Source organism: Stegodyphus dumicola, chromosome 3, assembly GCF_044657685.1.
Source record: "Stegodyphus dumicola isolate Sdum_Otavi_A_Nest chromosome 3, ASM4465768v1".
Lineage (NCBI taxonomy): Eukaryota > Metazoa > Arthropoda > Arachnida > Araneae > Eresidae > Stegodyphus > Stegodyphus dumicola.
In genome coordinates this window covers 245,325,599-245,349,574 of record NC_140770.1, presented here as the reverse complement: position 1 = coordinate 245,349,574, position 23,976 = coordinate 245,325,599, and the positions used below count along the sequence as shown (strand labels likewise).

Genomic DNA, 23,976 nt, shown 5'->3' with positions numbered 1-23,976 from the left:
GCTATAGCAACAAAAAAGATTTGATCAATTCTATCATAAAGAAATTAATTTCTATACCTCAAACGAGTGATTCTACTTCGTCGCTTTTAAAATTTATCGATAAGGTGCATGAATGTTTACGATCCTTGAAAGCATTGGAGCAAAAGGTGGAAGAATTTTCAGACACGTTAATTGTTTATTTATTAGTTGAAAAGTTGGATAGAAATACTCGGTGTTGGTGGGAAAGGTCACTTAAAAAAGACGAGATAGGAACGGTTAAACAACTGACATGTTTTTTGAAGGAACACGCTCGCACCCTATCACATTACAAACCTCCGCATGGGGAATCGAAACGTTCATTTAATACCAAAGCTCTTACATCACTTTCGGAAAATTCAAAAAATTGTCCTTATTGTAAAGCTGATCATTTATTGTTGAAATGTGCGCAATTCTTAAATCTGACAGTCAAGAAACGATTTGAATTTGTAAAGACAAAAAAACTATGTTTCAATTGTTTATCTTCGGTCCACACAATCAAGGACTGTAAAAGTTCTAATACATGCAGAAAATGTCAGAAATTTCACAATTCGCTCTTACATTTTGATCGAAATGAAGAAAATTTGGATAGAGCAAACGGCACATCGAATCAAATCACAAACAAGACTAATAAATTAAGCAGTAATCTTTCTCCAAATGCTGATACATTTACTCCAATGGCAAACAGCCAAAAGGTTAGTGACACTAATGAAACCAACCAAGCAAAGTCCATTAACGGTACTACGCTAAATATTTCCAGTTCTTTTAATAAACAAGTTCTACTTTCAACTGCAATTATTTTCGTTAAGGGTAATGATGGAAAATTTATCTCGTTGAGAGCCTTGCTGGATTCCGGTTCTCAAAATAATTTCATTACTAAAGAAGGTGCTGAGTTACTGAATTTGAAGAAAAGAAAAATAAACGCTTCTATTTCAGGTATCAATGGTACAGTTATGGGTGTTAAGGAAAAAGCTATAGCAACCATCGCTAACGCTACTAGAGATTTTATTCGTACCTTACAATTTTTTGTTGTTCCAAAAATAACTCGGGTAACGCCTGCTAGATATATAAACATTTCTGATGTTAAGCAGTTGCAACTCATTGGTTTAGCTGATCCAGAGTTTTATAAACCTGGTCAAATACATGTTTTATTATCTAACGAAATATTTTTTGATTTACTGGGAACACAGAATAAATATGCAAGACCTGATTCTCCATCAGTCAGTTTTTGGATACATCGTTAGCGGGTCAGTGCGCATGCCGCAGCAAGGCAGTGTTGATAATTTTTGTGGGTTTGTGGAAAATGGGGATAATTTATCTGACAACATGAGAAGGTTTTGGGAGATTGAAGGTATTAATGAAGCAAAAAAAGTGAAAAGTCAGGAAGAGGAATTTTGTGAACAGCACTTTCTTCGTACACACGCGAGGCAAGATGATGGCAGATATGTAGTGGAAATGCCAATTAAGGAGGAAGGACTTAGCCTTTTAGGGGAATCGAGAGAAAACGCTAGCAAAAGACTGAATTATCTACTTAAACGCTTCACTCGCAATCCCGCAATGAAACACTTATACGAAGATTTCATTAAGGAATATAATAAATTAGGCCATTCCGAAGAAATTGATGAAGGGGATAGCTCTAGTTTCTCATATTATCTTCCTCACCATGGGGTTTTCAGACCCGAGAAACCTAGCACTAAACTTAGGGTAGTGTTCGATGCCACTGCTCCTACGACTACTGGAATTTCGTTAAACGATATTCTGCTGAATGGAGGGTTAGTTCAAGACGAACTATTTGATATTATTTGCAGATTTCGAACGCATAAAATTGCCTTCACAGCAGACATTGTAAAAATGTATCGTCAGATTTTGATTAAAGAACATCAAAGAGATTTATTACGCATCTTATGGAAGAGTAGTGAAGAAGAACCAGTTAAGGTCTATAGACTGAAGACTATAACTTACGGTACTTCCAACGCACCATATCTAGCAACACGCACACTTAATCAATTAGCAGAAGACGAGAAAAATAATTTTTCGTTAGCAGCGCCAATAGTACAAAGGGATTTTTATGTCGATGACGTACTCACAGGAGCCCATACTCTAATAGAGGCTAAAGAATTACAGTCGCAATTGATTAACCTATTATCACGTGGAGGAATGCGTCTGCACAGATGGTGTGCTAATCATCCTGATCATTTGCAGTTTCCGGATGGACAAGTTCTTTCAGTAATTTCGATGACGATCAGAGCATCAAAACTTTAGGATTATTATGGAATCCAAAGATAGATTGTTTTTCGTACAAATCAACCATCAAGAAACCAACTACTTACACAAAGAGAACAGTGTTGTCTGATATTGCTCGCATTTATGATCCATTAGGACTGCTTGGTCCAGGGATAACAAAAGCAAAAATCTTCATCCAAAGACTTTGGTTATTGAAGCTTGATTGGAACGATCCGCTACCCGAAAGGATAATTAAGGATTGGCAACTTTTTATTGATTCAATGCAATCTATCAACAATTTGAAAGTCAGTAGATATGTTTTACAGGATAGTTTTTCTGATATACAAATTCATGGATTTTCAGATGCATCAGAACACGCATACGGAGTAGCCATCTATTTACGCTGTAGAAGTGACAATAATTTATCTTCACATTTGCTTTGCAGCAAGTCCAGAGTAGCTCCACTAAAACCGCTGACAGTACCTCGACTGGAACTCTGCGCAGCTGTACTGCTAGCACAGCTTGTTGCAAAGGTGGTGCTTTTATTGAAATTGGACATCAGTAAAATATGTCTGTGGTGTGACTCAACCATAGTGTTAGCATGGCTTCAGAATCCCCCGCATGTACTAAAAACTTTTGTTGCTAATCGAGTGTTGCAGATCCAAGAGCTAACACATACACGCCAGTGGAATTATGTGCGTTCAGAGGAGAACCCAGCAGACCTTATTTCCCGAGGACTGAGTTTTGACAAGCTGCATTATGATGATCTGTGGTGGAAAGGTCCTCCATTCTTGAGTGAATGTGTCATACCTAACAAGAACATTGACTTTGAACAATTAGAAAAAACAGAGACATTTTCTAATGAACTGAGAAAAAAAACTGACATTGCTTGTTTATGCACTTTGCCTTCAAAATTTATTGATAATGTCCTAGATATCACTAACAATTATTTAAAATTATTACGTATTGTTAGTTATATTTTCAGGTTCATTTGGAACTCTAGGTGTTCAAAACAGAAAGGAGCACAGAGAAGAACAGGAGGAGTAAGTTCAAAGGAGTTAAATGAGGCAGAATCCTTTTTAGTAAGAGAGGTTCAAAAATGTAGTTTTTATTCAGATTATAACTCCTTCGCACAAGGTAAACCCATTAATAATAAAAGTAATTTACTTTCTTTGAACCCTTTTTTAGATGCAAATAATGTAATGAGAGTAGGAGGCCGATTACAAGGGGCCAATGTAATGTTTTCACAAAAACATCAAATAATTTTGCCTGTTAAAGGCAAACTAACTAAGCTGATTGCTGAGCATTATCATCAGAAATATTTACACGTAGGTTCGCAAGCATTATTGTGTTTTATGAGACAGAAATTTTGGCCATTACAAGGTAGGAATTTAACTAGAAAGATTACCCATGAATGTATAATTTGTAGTAAAAATAAACCAGTCACTATCGAACAAATTATGGGGTCATTACCTGCAGAACGCGTAAATCCAAGCTCACCCTTTAATCATGTCGGCACCGATTTTTGCGGTCCATTTTTTATTAGGTACAAGGGACAGAGGAAAGGAACTCTTCATAAGGTATATTTAGCTCTTTTCATTTGCCTTATAACAAAGGCAGTGCATCTCGAACTAGTGAGTGATCTCACCACTGACGCATTTATTGCTACCTTAAAGAGATTTATTGCTAGGCGCGGAAAATGCTCAATCATTTTCTCAGACAACGCAAAAAACTTCGTTGGCGCAAATGCCGAATTGCAAAGAATTAACAATTTAATTAGAAATCTTGACAAAAAATTAGCAGATTATTTAGGTGAAGAAGGAATAGTATGGAAGTTTATTCCCCCACGGACACCTAATTTTGGTGGACTATGGGAATCTGGAATAAAATCCGTGAAATATCACTTAAAGCGGATTGTAGGTAATGCAAGGTTGACTTTCGAGGAGTTATTAACTGTACTCCCTTATCTTCCGATGTAAATGATTTAGAGGCATTAACACCAGGTCATTTTCTCATTGGAAGACCCTTGAATGCTATAGTAGAACCCGAATTAATTGATATACCTGAAAACAGACTCTCAAGATGGAAACGAACTACCAGATTTGTCCAGTTGATATGGAATCGTTGGCATAGGGACTATTTAAACACACTACAACAGCGTTCAAAATGGAAGGTAGAACAAACGAATATTAAAATAGGTATGCTAGTACTAGTTAAGGAGGATGAGCTTCCCGTTTGTAGATGGGTGTTAGGGCGCATTACAAGAATTTTTCCTGGAGTTGACGGTAAGGTTAGAGTAGTAGAAATACAGACAGCAAAGGGCATCATTAAGCGTGGAATTACAAAAATTGCAATTTTACCCCAAGAAGAAGCTTCCTAAGTTAGTTAAGTGTTAACTTATTATTATAAAACTTGTATTGTACAGTGTATTGTGTATAAAATTTTGCATTGAAAATTGAATATTATTATATTGAATTAAGAGATGTTATTCGTATTGCATTATTGTATAAGGTAGTAATTGTACAATTTTGTAGGTTATTATGAGTATTATCGCACGAAATTATTGAAGTAACCCTTCAATGCCGGGGGGTATGTTAAGTCATTAAGACTATTTAACTGTAAGATTACGTCATTTTTTCTCTTCTTGGCGCCTTACATGGCGCAGATGTTCATTACAGCAACCCTGTAAACGCTTACTCAGTTTTTTTTTTATTGCTGTTGTTGTTAGTAGTAAGTCATCGCTTGAAAGATGGCACGCATTTGATTAAAGTTGTCGAATAAAATATTTAGTACAGTCCACTTCTAGTTAATTTGAAATTGTTGTATAACAACGCACGCATCGCATGAACAGGGGTAACAAAAAAAGGAAATATACAATGGCCTGAAATATGTGACAAAGCTTTTAAAAATTTAAAAGAGTTGCTATGCAAGAAACCAATTCTGTATGCTCCCGATTTTGATAAAAGGTTTATTATACAAACCGATGCCTCAGACAATGGCATGGGTATAGTACTATGCCAATTAGATGATGAACAACGTGAACATCCTATCTTGTATATAAGCAAAAAATTTACTAAGTTTGAAAAGAATTATTGTACTACGGAAAAGGAGTGCGCTGCTATCATCTACGCTATCAAGAAACTGCATTTTTATCTGGATGGTCAGCAAGAATTCTTGATTCAAACTGATCATAATCCAACGCCATTGTCTGGCTACAATCCAACGCCAAATGTAACTCTAGATTGATGCGCTAGGCACTCTCATTACAACCTTATAATTTTAAGGTCATTCATCGCAAAGGATCTTTTCACAAGAACGTAGATGTTCTGAGTAGAATTAAGTAATGTAATAACTCTTAGTGTATGTAACTACGTTCAGAATTTATTTTATTATTTAATGTATGATCAACTGATGTAATTGAACGTTCTCCATTTATTTTTCTTTTTAAATGTGGTGTAAAAGTATTTGTTTAAAACTTTAAATTTTTGACCTGAAATTTGGAAACTAATGAGAGAAGTTACCTTTTCTCTTTAAGCAAATGAGCAAGCCCAGCTTATTAAACTGTCAAATTTTACAGAACTTCTCCCTTCGGAAAAGGTCTCTCCGTTGGGGGAGAGGTTGTAACAGCTTTAATATTGTTATTAATCTCTCGTGCATTTGAAATAGATGAATAATAAATAATGTACAGATTACTGGCAATATTGAAATGCAGGCTCGAGAGCTGCATGCATTTTCTCGCACGAAGAATGTAATTTATTTTTAAATGTCAGAATATGTTTTCTTTCCTTGTTTGTATGTCGCTATTTTGTTGAGTGTTAAATAAAAGTTATTGCTGTGTTCCATCATTGGAGTTGCTTCATTTCGCCAAAGAAGTATCACAGTCATAGGTTATATAGTATTTTAAACACGTGAGGTAGAAACAGATTATAAGGATTAAAACTACTACAGTAAATAAATATTTTCCTTGACCCATCTCAGTAAATAAATACTATTAATATTTTAAACGGTTATTACAGCTAATAAACTTGAAAATATATGACATGACTGCGACTATCCTTGGCTTAAAGCAAAAATAAATCTCTTCGTTATAAAAGCAAATTTATATGTTTGGAGAGATAGCTAAATGGAGAATGTAAATGAAGACATCATAATCTATTCTCCTCTTTTGTAAAGAAACGTTTTCTACCTTCAGCAGTGAATTTTTATGCTACTAATTACTCAAGAACTTTCTGCTTCTGAGATATCGCCCGTCGAGATATATTTCATTTGCTGCAAAGCATGCTGTTCTCTGGAAAAGAATTCCCCGAGTAAATTGTAAATAATTAAAGTTCAATTTTCAGGCTACTAAGTTCCTAATTCTTTTTGAAGCAAAATGAAGCATAACCGTTGAACTCGCCCAATTCCATGTTTCATTCCTGCATTATCTTTTAATAGTTTTCCCAGAGCTAAAGATCTAGTAAAATGTTTCAATATTTTAAGATTTTAGAAGAATTGAATGAAGTACGTGCCAAGCATGAAATCCACTTCCTCATGTTTTCTTTTCTTCTACTATTTAAACGAACATCAATTTCTCTTGATTTATTTTCCCACTATTCATTTTGAAATGAATGGATCTCTTTCCTTTTTACTTCCTTGTACGAAGTAAAGCAAGTATTGTAATCACGAAACATTCCAGGTACCGTATTTCAACGGAAATATTCCTTTTGACTGCTATCGAATGCAATTTAACGATGTTTTTGCGTGACAACTGTACGTGAGGACAGAATAATTAACTTGTTTTCCTCAAACGAATTATAAAACTGATTTAAAGCGGATTCCTACCATATTTTTCTTGGCGTTTGTACGTGCGTATGTGTCTATGTATCTCGCATAACTCAAAACCGAGTAGCCCCAGGACGTCGAAATTTTGTATATAGGACTGCTATAACATGTTCTTGTGTACCTCCCATTTTGGTTAGAGTCGGCAGCACCAAAAGTATATGTACCCACTATGTTACACGGCTCCGTGAGCTTAGTCTTTTTATTCTTATATGTTGGTAAATTGCGTACGTTTTGGCTTGAAAGTGATTGAATTATATTGTTCTTATCTTCTGGTTAAGGGTTTGATGCCTTTGGTAAATCTGCATGCGATAGTTGTAGAATTATCAACAATTTAAAAGTTGATTAAGTGCGGTCAGCCTAATTTTTCTTATCATAGCAGTCATATTTGTTTATATTTGAAACTTAGCAGAATAATGTATTCAGTTTCTGTACCTTAAGTGTCTTTTTGCCGAATGGGAGCAAAATTAAACTTTCATTTTTGTGCACTGAAAAATCTGTCTTGTTACCTGCTCGCCGAACTGCTTGTTTTTGCGTAAAAACTGTAATTCCATTTGTTAAAACTGTTTTTTTAATTGTTTTAACTGTATTTCATGTTTTATCTTTTTTCTACATTTTTCAATTTTTAATTGCTTCCCCACGAACTGAGAACAGAATTTATTGAATGTTAAATATATCTCTAATGAAATTTGAGGAAATAAGTTCAAATGAAATGCAGCTAAAAGTGCGCATATTTAAATATTCCGTAGAAGGATGTCATCTGGTGTGCACATCAGATTTGTTTTAAATGTCGATTTCAAACCATCGTAAGTGACCTTAATTCATTCATTCATTAACGAATTACACAACTAAACCGAAATGTAGATTTTATGAGGGGCAAAGCAAAATTGATAATTAAATAAAGTATTGCAGACGAATAAAGAGTAATTTATCATGATTGTTGTCAGAATATTTGCTAGTGACATGTTCCAGATCATTAAGCTGTATAGCTATCTTTCGTCTGCCTTGCAAAATTTCCTGTAACCCTTTCGCTATTGCGAAATATCTGTATTTAAATTTATTTTCACTAACTGGAAGACATCTGAAGAAACTTTTGGGTTTTAAATATAGCATAATACTTCTTCTTTAGTTTCGAAATATCACGTAGGGCTACATTCGTAGGATATCTGAAATGGCTGAGTTTGTATTCATATTAATTGCAACAAATCTTAAATCAATCCTGCCCTCTGCGAATTCCAACCGCCATAGTGACATGGTAACTGTTGACGCTGTTATGCTAATTGCTTAACTGTCTGTAACTTAATGGGGATTCAACAAAACACTTATTTAAACAATGACAGTGTGGAAATATGTATATATATATATATATATATATATATATAATCGAGAGTGCCTTACTCTTAATAAAAATAATACTTCACAATATGTAGTCAACTATCTAGATCTTCAAATAATTAACTACAAAAGATTCAACTGTTCAACAAAACATGAAAATTCAATTTTAACACTAACAAATTAATTAATTGGACTTCCAACATTTTCAAGAAAGTTATTAGTAAGACTATATTAAATCAAATACAACGCATTAAAAGTATATCTGTACAGATACAATAGATCTACAACCCGGCCAATCAGAGCGAATACGCGAAACCTATTAAACGAGAAAGCTGTAATCACTACCACGCATGCGCAAATTTAGCTTCTTTAATTGCCTACGACTTAGTCCTGTTTCGTAGGTGTGAACAGAACGCCTATATTTTATGCTCTAGGCTTATGCTTTTATGACATTTACACCACTGTCTGAACGGAGCCTAACGGCGCAAGGAACTTCTGGGTATTTTGGATGAATCTGCAATCAGGAATTAAGAGCTGTTCCTGCTTAAATTTAGATTTTAAAGTCGAATGTGCTGATATGTCGATAAGTTGATCTCTTTCCTTCATTTGGCAAGTCGTGATTTACCTTAGAAGTCGAACGGAACTTTTATCTTATCATAAATAGTTTCCTCTTCTGTGAAATATTCTATTATAGTTTTCTCCAACTGGAAAAGGTGTCTTATACAAGTTTTAATACTGTCGTTTAAATTTAATTCCTTTTCCATTAGAAAACTGTTAAGTTTTGCAAAGCACAGCACGCAGGTCTCTTTAATATATATGTCGAATTTTTATTTTGACTTGCGGAAAACCAGAGTGTGACTTGCGGAATCTAGGTATTCCGCGGAATAGAGTTTGAAGACTAATGATCTAGGCCATCTAATCTGGTAAACCAGAATTTGCAGATTCCCGAAACATTGCGTAAAAAGTACATAACTAAATAAAGCTTTTGCTCGGTATTTGAATCAAAATTGTTCGATATGTCGTAACATTAACTATTAAGTTTTATATAAGTGTTTTAATGCTAGTATATTTCTATTCTTATTTTTAATGCACACATTTTCGCTTCGATATATGCAATAACTGGAGATAAAAATGATCTGAATACTGAAATAACTGATGAAATAAGAATTTGAGATTAGTAAAAGTGATAATAAGTAAAGGGTTGCTTTATATGCACTTGAATAAATTATTTTAATATGCAATCTAAATCATACTTTAAGATTAAGTAAAAATAATCGAAATTTATCTAAGATAAGGAATGTGCACAAAGTTCGAAAACATAATCGGAAATATAATTATTCTTTGGGACTGATTTTACGTTTCTAATTTGAAGGAAAACATTGGAAAAAAATCAGGAGAGGCGAAAAGAACTTTAGATAAACAAATCCAACGATGTAATTTAATCTCGAGTGCACCTAAAAAGTAGTCAAAGTTTGTTGTTGGTATTTTAATTTAAGTAAAAACATTTAACGACCAAGGAAAATTTTCTGGAATTGCGTTTTTTGACTTGAAAACTTTTCTCCAGATTACTTTCATCTCTAATTGCTCTCAGATAAGCTCTGTTCCTCTGTTCGTAGAAGCTTTAATCTAAATTTAGCAACGTTCAGCTGATCGTTTTCCTTTTCTTGAACATCATGCATTTTTTAATCTTCATTAATTTTAAGTACCTTTCATAACTATTAAAGATTTAAATATGAAGTAAACTAATGAATGCCACTGAAGCAATAATTCTTCAGATAAATACTAAACGCATAATTATAATAATATAATTGCTCACATAACAATATTCATACGACATAAATTTTAATATTGCTATAACTATACTCATAAATATGATAATAAAAGGCATTCGCATCAGATAATATGAAATGATAGTTTATGAATGAATAGGCATAGAAATTAATTTCTATACAGGAAGTTCATTTGAATAGAATTGCTATTCAAACATAGTTTATGTTTATTGATAAAGCATTTTGAAAAGGACTAGTAAATGTATTGCATGCGAGCAGAGATAGCTTAAGAAAGTGAATTTAAATGCAGATACGTATCAGAAAGGGGCAGATCCATTTTTAAATTTGTAGACCTCTTTTCAGAATAAACGTGAAAACAAATACGGAGATAAGAAACCAGAAATTATTCATTATTTTCCGGTTATTTTTTTCACTAAACATGAAAGCTACATATGTAATAGAAAATATTTTCATGACAGAAAGCTGCTATTCGTAGTTTTTACTGTAATTAATGTAAAAGTTTTACTGTAAAATTAAAAAAAAAAATTCTGTATGTTTATTCTAGTTGAGAGAGTAATGCAAATTAAAATTGGGAAATCTTATCAGAAATAATAACCCAAATATTTAATTTAGCAGCAGACTTCCAAACTTGTTAAAACTGAAAGGAAACAAAAATACATTAAAGAAGAAAGTTGATGAATTTTTTGCAAGAAGGAGCGAAGTTAATTGACATGAGCGATTCAAATTCAGATCAGCATAATTTGATACTTACGAGTATTAACAAAATACTGAAACAAACTGACATGAAATTCTTTGAGTTTCAATCTGTTAGAAACATATATAAAAGGTCATGCTTTCTTAAAAAATGCTGTCTTCGATGAAGTGTGCACAGCTAAGGTGTTTCTAGTACATCTTCTACCTAACGCAGTTTCCACTATCTAGGCGTTATAAAAGTGCTTCCCATAATGGAGGCAGAAAAATCCTGAGAGGAAAAAAAAAGACCGAGTGACTGAAACTTTGGCTCAGGTTTACCCGTATTTCACTGTAACAAAATTTAATATCAATTACGTAGTTTATTTGTTATGAATATTTAAAATATTTCACAAAATAATAAATAATACTGGACATGTAAATTAAAAAGGATAAAGATGTTTGAAATCGATCGAGTTTGAATAAATTCCTATATAAAGACAATGAATTCATTTATGAGGATTTAAGTATAGAACATTTATATACAGTATTTACAGAACAGACACACACATTCTTTAAAGCGTTAAATGCCACCCATAATTTTATTCCTTGATAACTAATTCTTAGGACACATATTCTTTTTCGTTGCACATCATCATTGTTGTGGGTGCGCTATACAAGCCCCAATTTAATCTAGATTATGTTTTGAGAACTATAGACAATACCTAGCAGAGATAAGCGACACATCAGCGAGCGAGATAGAGTTTTGGGTGCAAGAGAGCTGAAGCTAAAATACCCAATTATCCAATATGGAAACTCACCAACAGCAAGTTTGTGTTTAGGTTGTTTATTGAGAGAAAGATTTCAGTTCTCGAAATTCTGAGTTTAGATTCCGAATTAGCAACGTCATCATCATTATGCAAGCCAAGCAAGATGGATTGATCTGGAAATGACACAGTCCGTAAAAGTTATTACTATTTTTAGACTAGATAGGGTAATTAAGTACTAGTGCTAATTTAAATTATAATTTTGATTTACATATTTTTTAGCTTATAATTTTGATTTACATATTTTTTATCGTATAATTTTGATTTACATATTTTTTATCTCACGTATATACTCTTAAATAATCATGTAAGTATGTAAAAAGAATGTAAAAAGAATATGAAAACTTATAAAGTTACTTTTAAGTGTAAATCATGGCAAAAAAAGATATTGAGCATGAAAACTTAAAACAACATGAAACTTTACACGTCATATATTGTATAGCATGTTCGTATATGTTTTCAAGTAAAACAGAATTTGAAGAGAATCTCATGACACTTTTTTTAAATCTAGCAGCTGTCCAAAAATACTGATGATGTTGTTTTGAAACAGCGAGATACTTCTCTTCTTAGAAACTGCATCCATTGTTTACAAGTGTTTAAAAGAATACGCGATCTGTTACACCACATTCGAATGCGACATGGTTTGATGCGAATGTTACAAAAACGAAGCAACGTTGACATCGTTAATATATGTAAATCTGCTAAAATCACATGTCTTAATGGTATATTCTCAATTGAATCGATTTTCTAGAACATAGAAAAATGATCACGTCTTAGATGTACTTCTTGAAAATATAAAATTGTAACTAGTAAAAAAATTGAGTTATGGTGTAGTGTTACAATGAGTTATGATATCGGTGTCTAAAATGGTAATCAGTAGTTACTTTTAAAATGTGTCATGAGTGTGAATATTTAGAAATAAAAGAGCTTTCACGAATTTAATAAACGTGGTTCAATATGGGTCTTGAGAAAATTTATTCAATGTGAATTAAATAGTGTAAGATATGGACCTTTTTCTCCCAATAGTTAATTATTCAGCCGTAAGACAATTAAACTTTAAATATATATGCATATAGTATGTGTAATAAATAATGATATTACATCCATTAATGTAAATAACTGATGATATGTGTATTAGCATAGTGAATGCTTACTTTTATGAAGTTCTAAGCATTACTTCAAATATTCATAAACGTTTTATCTAATATATGCAAACATAACAATATCTATTTAGTTTTCGTTCGTAGTGGGGAGTGTATGAAAGTTTAAATATTTTATTAATTTAATATAGATTGGGGAAAAATATCTGTGTCTTTCTTTGGTTCAATCGGTAATGAGTCTCTGGTGGTAAAGGTATATTCGTAAGAGTTATACTGTGTCACAATTTTGACAATGTTTTGTTTATAAGAAAATATATTAGCTGATAGGAGAATTTTTGAAATTGATAAATTAATGCAGACCAGTGTTATGGAAAAGAAAACTCTAGAAGCATTTACATTTCCAGAAGCATATCTTTTCTTAAAAACAGCATATGTATCGTGGTTTTTATTTCTATTTCGTTAAAAGTTGAACTTGTAAAGTAAACTTTTCCTACTAGTGTATGATCAAATAAATCAATAGAAAATCCATATCATGAATGAAATTCATGTTTTCCATCGGATTAAATAGAAATATTCTAACTTTTGTCTAAATCTAAGTGTTTATGCCATTTAGCACAAAATGTGTTTATTTGCCTTATAAACTAAAACCCTTCTCATAACAGTGTGTCACCTTTAAATTCAGTAAAAATGTCAAGTGTATTTTCTGATTGTGTTGATATACTTGCGAAAGAATTTCTAAAAACTTAAAATTCCGAAAGATATTTTCAATTGAGCAGCATATGATAAGAGTCTTTTTTGGTATCTCTAAATCAGTTATAAGTTAAGGGATGTTTTGAATAGAAGAAGGTAATGTTTGTAAAAAGTATACTAGTTCTATTTTGAAATGAGAAATAATACGCTTTTTGTCAATTAAGGAAACTTGTAGTATTATCAAATAGAATGTCAGTGAAAAATATTGGGGTTGCTTAGTGAATTAAAGAAGGTTCTGTAGGAAATTTGAACAAACAAGGTAAGGATTATACGCTAACACTAAAAGAAAAAGCTGTTCAAAAGGCGTATGTTAGAATTAAAAGTAGGATGTTAAAAATTAAAAAGATTCAACAGAGTAAAACCAAAGAACACTTGTTTTTCCATTTGGAAAATAGTACTTTGAGTACGACACTGAAAAAGTTGGTTTTTAAGAATTTCTTTATGCATGTGATGCAAAAAATTGTGAATTTTCCCTAAACGTTTTCTGTGAGTGTGTACATAGATGCAATTAGTGCAGGAGAAAGGTAAAATTAGTATAGGGAAAAGGTAAAATTAGTATAGTCAGTGTCTCTAAAACATGAAAAATAATGGTATGAGATGTGTAAATTAATTTGAAGTACTGAAATATGACGTAGACTAAATATCAGAAGATGTAAGAAATATTTTGGTATGTGTGGATCAAACACTGACTGTGAAATGTAGAATTAGAAACGAAAATTATGAATATATTTAAAGATAATCGAGATTTAACACTAAGCATGATGTTAGAAACTTTTGAAGACTTTAAAACTATATGAGAAAGAAACACATTTAGATACTCTAAAGTTGTGAATGGAAATTTCTGAGTAAAATCTGTAGATGATCAATTATGATTGGAGAATGCAGCAAGTATTTAAAAAAATATAAGGAAATGTTTGAATATGGAGTAAATGCAAACAATCCATATTGTTAAAAAAGTGTGTTAATGTCTAAAATGGGATAAAATGTAGGAATTACGAATGATGAGATATAAATAAAAACATGATAATAAATAAGTTAAACTAGAATTATGAAATAGAAATCAAGAAGAGAAATTATTAGCGTAAGAAAAGCAATTAACAGTTATAGACTTAAATTAAAAAAATATTGAGCAGTGTAAGGAAAATATTGTTAAACATGTGAAAGAAATTAAAAATTCTGTAGAAAATTAAGTAAAAGAACTAAGATCGTGAAAATAAACGTTTCTTTTTAAACAGAATTTAAAACAAGTAAGTTAAAATGAAAGTGTGTATAGAAAACTAGAACGGTTAAAAAATAGACAAAAAAGATATTAAATATTACGTTTAAAATTAAACGATATAATAAACAGTAGTTATGTAAATGAAGTTAAAATTCAGAATATATTGAACACTATAACGTTATAAGAAGTGCCAAATTACATCTAAAACTAAGTACTGTAACAAATAAACAGCATGTACGGGAACAATTACGCTTGTGAAATATAACGTATAAGTTAAAATTCAGGATATGTTAGAAATTATAAAAGATGTGAAAAAAATAATATGTGAAAATTAAATAAAATATTACAAATTAGAAACGTTAAGTATTAAAAAAATATGACAGTCAACAAATATGTTATTATGAACCAAAAACATAAGAAATAAGTTAAAGTTTCATGGAAAACTAAAAAGGATAAAAGTATCAAATAAATTTAAGTAGGGTAATAAATAAAAAAACAATTATCATGTAGTTTAATGACATGACATCATGCATTGTCATAAGAGGGAAGTCTTTTTTATATTTGTTTCTCTTATATTGTTTTCAATGTCGCACATTGAATAATTTTAACACCAGACTTAAAAATATATTTCTAAAACACATAATTCACTTTTTCACCTACAAAGGGCGGCATCAGCATATCATTAAGATGAAGAAAATATTTCTTGTTCCCAATTTTGAAAAACTAAATTTAAATGAGAAACAGGAGGTCTACAACTCAGCCAGGAATCTAAAAACAACTCAAATCAACTCGTGCCGGAATTGGCCACGCTCCTGCTGTGATGTCATTGATGACGTTGCACAATGCATCTGCCATGCCCTCAACTCCTCCGCTCCTCTGATGCAAAACCCCCATTTTTAAGTTACTAACCAGAGTTATTAAATTACCCATTTATTTAACATACTCTCCTCTTAAACTGACGCATTTGTTACATCGTTTTAGCATCTTTTCTACTCCGTTCAAATAAAAGTCCTTTGACTGGTCTGTAAACCAGCTCTCAGCAGCTTTTTCACATCATCAGTGTCTTGAAGATGCTTCAGATGCTTCTTCAAAGTCGGAAAGACATAATAGTCAAGAGGTGCTGGGTTTGTAGAGTAGGAGTGATAGGTGAACATTTGGAAGCCCAAGATCTTTAATTTGGCAGCCACATAGCTGGACGTGTGTGAAAAGGGATCCTTTTGCTGCATGTCGTCTTCAGTGGTTAAATGGCCTGTCTTAAAAAAAGATATTTGAGATTTTATAGTGCCATAAAAAGTACGTCTTTTTTCCCAGTGTTTGTGACAGCTAGATGTGAATTTCCTTTGCTGACATTAGCTAGAGAAACAAAAAGTTCATGACCGCCCCCAAAAAAGTGGAACTTGCATTGCTTGTGATTCTGCCACCTCAGGTTTTACGTGCAACAGAAAAAGTTGTATGAATTAGAGATAGTTAATATCTGCACTGTCGTATACTAAATGTTCAAAAGTTAAGTAAACTGAAACTTGTTTTTCTATTTAAATTAGAAGTAATAAAAGAGAGGAACTTAATCAGTATTTTGCTTTTTAGATAAATTAGTTTGTGTTTCAATTCATAAAATAAATCTTCAGAAGTCAAATCTAACTTAAAATATATTTCTGTCTCAAAAGCCTATTTTTCTCTTTTGTTTTCGACTTTAAATTTGAACGATGAAAAAAATATGATTAAGCATTAAAAATACATAAAATAATACATTATCTTATATTATTATAAAAACCTAGTACATTACAATTTGAATTAAAAAAATCTAGACTGCCTATACTTGGGCAGCAGAAAATTATTACTCCTACCTTTAGAATTTATATTTGAAGTAAAGGATTGCACAAAAGAAGTTGAAGTTTTTTGGCAGAGATGTTGTGGATATAAATACGTCCAATATGTAAAATGATAAAAATCTTTTATTAATTATGTTAATGGAATAAATGCTAATAGCACTTGTTAAGAAAAATTATTAAGCATTTTGTTATGTTAATGAGTAAAATATTTTTATATTATTGAAGACAGATGAAAAATCTAGCGCCTTGATTAATAACAATTCTTTGCCATTACACAAATTTTCCCATTTGCATGGGAAAGATAATAACTATTGAATTCCGTCTGCTTCCCAAAATGCTCGTCTTTAATTTTGGTATGCTGCAGAAATACCGAGGAATCTCAAATATCCAAATATTTAACCTGATAAATAAATAAATTTATATTAGATATAGCTTCTAAAGGGGTTATCGATAAAACGGCTTTCATACGTAAGTGTTTCTATCATTATATATATTAATTTTTGTAATTCCATGTAAGTATTTTATGTGATATAAATTTAAGCTAGTGTAAAATAATCCAATGTAAAATAATTCTTATCATGTAAAATTAATGTTTCATACATTTCGTATTGATCTACGTACAATATTCAACACGTGAAAAGTTATTAACACTCGACACGAGAGGACATGTCTATACTACACTGTTAAATTATTTAATATTTCATTCATTCTGAAAGAAGATCATTTAGATGTTTGAATTACCAGTTATGTACTGTGAGGATAAATATTTTCTCAAGTTTGTCATATTGCTTAAGCATTTACTGGATGAAGATTTAAATTATAATTGTCAGATTTAATTAAAACTATAGAAGTGGAAATTATTCTTAGCAAAATCCTTAAAATTAATCTACATTACAGTTTCTGACGAAAAGCATTATCATCGCCTCTATCGTCTGCTCCAAATAATTCACAAATGGGGTTAAATACTTTTATCTGTGGCTTTAAATCACTGGTAATTAAAGATTAAAATTCTATATGTCAATTACGCTTGGAAGAAGCCTGTCTGTTTCTCTTCTTTCATCAGATTCATTGTTACTCAAACTTGAACCTAGTTATTTATGTTTCCTCATGCAGTCTTCGTAGTTCTTTTTGATACATTCCCCACAGCTCGTTCGAGATGTCATTTAGTGGGTTTCTTTCTTTTATAATGTATTTTTTGTTGTTTGCCTCTTTTGATGTTATCCTCTAGTAGCCAAGAACGTTTTGTGTATTATTAAGCCAACTGAGTTTTCTCATCCTGCATTAGATTACTTATAACATCTTTTGCGCAAGTAAACAAAATTGGGAGAACAGTGTTAGATGACAGTTCTTCAGCGAATATAACATCAAGACAGGGATAAAATCTACTTCTCGTTTCTCATCATGAGATTAGGATTTAAATGTTGTCTTTATAATCAAAAAGTTTTGCTAGGACATTATTATGATACGTATTATGAATAACCTAAAAGGTTATGTGAGAAAAATTATTAAAAATATATAGAAGGACAGAAAATTCAAGAAATTCGTTTTTTGCAAGCAATAAATTAAAATAAGAAATCATAGATTTAAGAAAGAAGAATATATTGCTACATTAAACTTATTTCAGATAGTATTCTTTCAGCTTTTGTAAAACTCATAAGTATGGCAGTATAACATTTTTTAACAAGCATGACATATGATTGAGGATATTATGCTATATATTTCAATAAAGGTATCGTTATACGTATAGTTGGGTATATAATTTATGTTGCCTCTCAAACAAGTGCATAAAGAAGAATGTATACCAAATTGTTTCCTAGCATTCTTTTTGTGATGCCGAATCTAATTACTTAGCCAAGGATATTTAAATTCCACTGATTTAATAAATTTTTGAGGATGATTTGCGTAAAATTACAAGTTTTACATCTTTGACGACTGTAAAATGTGACTTAACCCTTTTGTAGACCTAAAAATGACTTATCGATAAGTCTAATATTAAAGTGCAGAAAGAGAAGCGTATAAAAGACACTTTTATTTTAAACTAAAATGGATAAAGAGAAGGTAATCCTGAGGCTAAGAAAATTTGCCAGCACAGAAACTCTAAGTAAGAATTCAAAAAGATAAATCTAATTTAAATACTCACTACACAGATACACAGAGTAATTTAATCATGAAGGTGGCCTGAATTCATCGGCGCGAACTTAAACTATCAGCAAGTAGCAATATCCAAGCCAGAGAAACTTGTCTAGAACCGCAAGCTACTAACTTGGCCTTCAAACGGCAGAACACTGGTAGTTCGAACACTGGCTTCGAGTTGTGGCGAACGGGCTGACTGCAATGAGCGTGTTCATAGTTTATCCCGTGTGTTGAGTGGATACGAGCCAGAAAAAGAACCTCCTTTTCCGTATAGTGCCTAAGGGCGAATCTGAAAGGAAAAAAAAAAAAAAATTCTGAAAGCCCTTCAGATTTTATATCACAACCAGAAAGGCGTTTTTTTAACGTTTTATGTGTTATATTTATATACTAAATATTATTTTCTTCGTACGCAAACCATAAAATTCAATTCAGCAGCAATATCACAGAATATTTAAAAAAAGCATATCTTTAGAATTTCCAATACACAGTCTGTCTCGCTGGACATAAAAACTTCCATTCCTTGCTTTGAAATCGTTGAGTTTGTTAATTAAAAAGTCTTTAAAGTTTTACAAAATGCAAAAGAAATTTTAAATTCGGGCTTCCAGATGCCCATATTCGAGTGGAGAAGTAGGTTATTCAAAAATCTGAGGTCTTTAAAGGTACAAATTTTTCGCGATGCGAGAAACATACATACATTAATGCAGATTCCTCAGTATTTCATTTCCTTAAATATAATGCAGGGCTGTAATATTTGGTGGCAACAATTTGAAAAGTGAAACGCTGTTTTATAGTCGACGACCCAAAATGACGAAACGAAATTAATACCCCTTCTGGGCTAATTGCCCCTTTGGGCTAAAAAACGGCAGAACAGGCTCTGTCTTAACAATCTCAAACCTTCTTTTATATATACGCGCATTCATAATTTGCTTGGCTGAGTTTCTACTATGCAAATCATAGGCCTGGTAGATAGAAATGTTTAGAAGCTGCTATCTGAAGAACGAGGGTCAAGGGATATCTAAAAACGTTTGTGCATCTCAAAAGCAGCGTAATTAGCATTTATAACTTGAAATTTATGCATAATTTATGGCAAATTTTGTTAGGCCTAACACTTTTCCCACTTTTTATCTGGCGAGAAACATTAATCTATATAATGTTACAGAAGGAATAGTAACATCTTCTTCCATAAAAATCCTAACATTTTGTTAAAATTATACTAGTAATATTGTTTTTCCAATTTCAATATACGTGTTTTGATTTTCTCCCCAGTGGCATGAAAATGCTATCTGAATTTTATCAAAAGTATAATCACAGTAGAAAAACAAGCATGTCCAACTTTTCGGCTAAACACTGAATCTAAGCATTTTATGTACGTAACAAGTAATCTCTGCAGAATTCTTTTTCCTAAAATTTTATATTTTAAAAATATGTTCTTCGATAAACTTTTCTTTTGCAACTCTTATCCTAAAACTATCAATTTATAAATATTACCTGAAAACTAGAGAAGATAAAAAGAAAGCCGTGTTTCATGCTCACGTAGGGAACTAAAGTTTTTTCTTTTATTTGAAAGTCTGCTGCAAACTTTACGCTCTTAAAAGCTGAATTTGAAAAGCTTTTATTTCTAAGGCTAAGGGACTGCTATTTCTTTTGCTTATAAAAATAATGCTATGCATTTATTTGTAAACGGCAACACAAAGATAAGGTATATTCGGTCTTTTCCTTTACCTGAGAAAGTTTTTATCTTCTTTCATCCCACAAAGCCCGTTCTTTATCTGAAGAAGTTTTTATTCTTTCGGCAAGTCATGAGCCTTTCCTATCTTTTGCTCTTTTACTGGTTTATGATCTGGTTTTGTGAAAGCATGTAGAGAGGAACAATGAAGACAAATGGTATTTATTTATTTATTTTGTTTCGATGTTGCTTGTATTTTCTATTTTTTAACAGAAGAATTTTACTGATATTACTTAAACTGTAAAATTTATCACTTGCTTCTGTGTTGAGCAAGTTACTAATAATTTTGAAAAGCAAATCTGTTTTTCCTTAAGCATTTTAATGATATGCAGTCAGAAACTTACAGGGTCTGAATACGAAGTAATGTTTTCATACAAAGACTGTGAATAGCTGCTAAACATTGCTCATTTTCGGCGACGTAGTGGTCAACCCTGTCGTTAACCTAACTCAATATCCTGAGAGAATATGGATTTAATAATTATATAGTATCTTTTTGTCATAGAGAACTTACAACTGTTCTTATGAAAGTCTTATCGACGGTGCTGTATTAAGAAAATATGCGACGTCTGTGGGTTCGCCTCTCTGGGTGTTTAATAACAAATTGGATTATAGGGAGGGCAAAAGTTCTACTGTCACTGGGCGAGCAGCTCATGATCTAGATTCTTCCACTTTACTGCTCTCTCGCTGTTGGGTCTCTTGTCTAACGAAGAATTTCGTGGATCAGATCTGTTCCAGATTAAGAAGATAAGAAATTAAGATAAAATAACACGCCGAACAAGTACTAATTTAGAAGTCAAACTACAAAAATCAACGTTATATTTTCAAGCTTTCACAGGACTAGTTTCGATGGTTTCACCGAACCGTCATCCTCAGCTGCAAAAGCGCAAATGAACGAGATAAGATATAGCTATTAAATAAGATAAAATAAGAAACAGCGGAAGGAGTTAAGCTGCTTTCGCCATCTGTCAATTAAACGAGAATTAAAACATAATTTCCTTAAAGGCTGAATAAACGACCTAAAAGTTAAATTTCTGTAAAATACGTGCAATTTTATAGCTAATTTCCTTCAATTAGCTATAAAATTGCAAATATTTTACAGAAATTTAACTTTCGGGTCGTTTATTCTCCCATCAATAAAATTTCAAGTTCCATACTCAAGGATTCCATTCCGGATATGAAATCATGAGGTATTTACAGGATTCCTACCCAGTGTGGTTTAATTTACATTAGTCAAACTAAGAGAGCCTCAAAATTTCGCTTTAAGGAATATGAGGCATATGTTATGAAAAAGGAAACACAGACGTCTTCTGTTGCCCAGCACTGTTGGTCCGAAAATCCCACTTTCAATTTTTCTGCTGCCAAAATTATTCAAAAAACATCTTCACATTCAAAAAAATGTTTCTGTTCTAGTTAACGACCGTAATTCCAATCCATCTTTGCCTTCAGACTTTAAGAAAATTATGTTTTAGTTTTGGTTTCATCAACAGATGGCGCCAGTAGCTTAACTTCTGTCCAGTCTTTCTTAGCTTATCTAAAAACTATATCTTATCTTGTTCATTTGCGCTTTGCAGCTGAGGATGATGGTTCGGTAAAACCATCGAAAGTAGTACTCTGGAAATTTGAAAATATACGCTGATTTTTGCTGACGCTTCTAAATTGAAAAGATAAGAAATATCAGCATAAATATATAAGGTAATTCTTTCGTTTTTACCGCATGCCTTCGTAGTGTAACGCACACGCGATGCCTATTCGACAGGTCCGAAGTTCGAATCCTGGCTAGATCACTGCACATTTCTCTCATTCTTGCATCGATATAACCTAATGACCCTAAAGTGGCTCCCGATTTAAAAGATGGGAGGGAATAATTTGTTACCACCAGCATTTGGGCAACTGGGTCTCCTAATACTTAATTGTCTTTTAAAGCGGGAGTATGTAAGGTAATTTCTCCCTCCTTTTCCGCAGGTCTTCATGGTGTAATTGGAAGTGTGCTCGATGCGTATTCGAGAAGTCCAGGGTTCGAATCCCGGGGAGAGCACTGTACATTTTTTAAGACGCCAGCACCAGATAACTGAATGACTCTACCACGGCATCCGAAATAAAAATGGCAGATGATAATTCGTTACACTAGGATTTGGCGATTGGGTCCCTTCCCAATCGCGAATTAAAAGAGGCAGTATATATGGTATTTTCTTTCTTCTTTCCGCATGGCTTTGCGGTGTGATTGGAAGCACGCTGGACCATATTCAACAGGCCCGGAGCTCGAATCCTGGCAAGAGTTATGCGAATTTTTCATGTTCCTATATCGATCTAAAATACTGACTCTACAAACTATTATTAACTTTCTTAAACATAATCAACATATATCTAGAAATCTCTCGAAAGTGAAACGAGATACCTCTCGTACTGAATTAAAAATTTATAGCATTTGCAATCAGTGTCAAACAGTTAATTACTTTTAATTAATTTTTGAATTGAAAAACATTTGCTATATAAACTTAAAGGATTTAACTTTTGAGATGAAATAAATAGAAAACATTATGAGATACAAAAGAATGTTCAAAATAGGTAGAGAATTAAATTCTTAAAAACTGAATTTAATTGTTTAAGATATAATTAAATATTTCATATAATTTAAGAATTGTTGTTAGAATGCATGATAAATTAATTAGTATTAAAAATTGAAGCAATGAGACACACACAGGCTTATAATTTTATAAATGTTTATTTCGTAGGAAAATTTCTACGCACTAGCAAATTGAGCATATGAATACTTTTACTGCAGAAATTCGAGAAGATTTCTCGAATTTGTTAATTACTTCATGCTTCTTTCAAAGTCATATTTTTGTAATAAATTCAACTGTGATTATTTTTATACTAGCATAAAATAAATTAGTTAAAACAAATAAATTATGTTTAAAACTTTTAATTTAGAGGAGGAAATAATTAAGTAATTTTAATTAAAATCACTTATTAGTTTTGGTATTTCACTTCAGTCTGCTATAAGGAAAGCTAAATAACGAAGTAGTAAAAAAAAATTTTTTTCTTACGATAGATAATTAAAATTTGCCAAGAATCGATCTTAAGTAAAATAACAGCAAACATAATTAATTTAAAATTAATTCATTTTTCTTACACTTTTTAACTCGAACTAAGTAATAACAACTAAGTAAATATTAATTGAAATACTCCATGTAATATTTTGAAGAATGCGCTTGTTGGGAGTTATGCAGAATTAAGTTTAAAAAAAAAGTCTCGAATTCTAAATTTGAAGCAAAAATTAAGTTTTCGAAGGATAGTTACGTGTGGAACTTCCTTTGTATGAAATCTCAAAGATTAAAATCTATGCGGAAGTGCGAAAAACATATATATAGTGCTATATGCAAGTGTTTTCTTAAATTTATTTATTTTTCATTTTAATTTTTAAAAGTTTTCTTATTTACAAATTTAAAGCAAGCGAAAAATGCATGATTTAAGCAGTTAAAAAATGTATATAATCATAAGTTGCTTATTATAATCTTATAGAAGTATAATCATATACTACT

General features: G+C 31.8%; 1 protein-coding gene across 5 annotated transcripts in view; it reads right to left on the bottom strand.

The window, feature by feature from the left end:
• The window catches only part of LOC118193887 (uncharacterized), a 224,783-nt gene that overhangs the window by 90,392 nt on the left and 110,415 nt on the right, over window positions 1–23,976 (bottom strand). For 4 of the 5 annotated variants that reach the window (XM_085813990.1, XM_085813989.1, XM_085813992.1 and 1 more), the window contains one exon: window positions 18,716–18,997. The exons of the other annotated variant lie outside the window; for it this stretch is intronic. The gene's annotated coding sequence lies outside the window, so the exon portion shown is untranslated. The remainder of the gene's footprint in view (window positions 1–18,715; window positions 18,998–23,976) is intronic. 5 annotated transcript variants of the gene reach the window in all.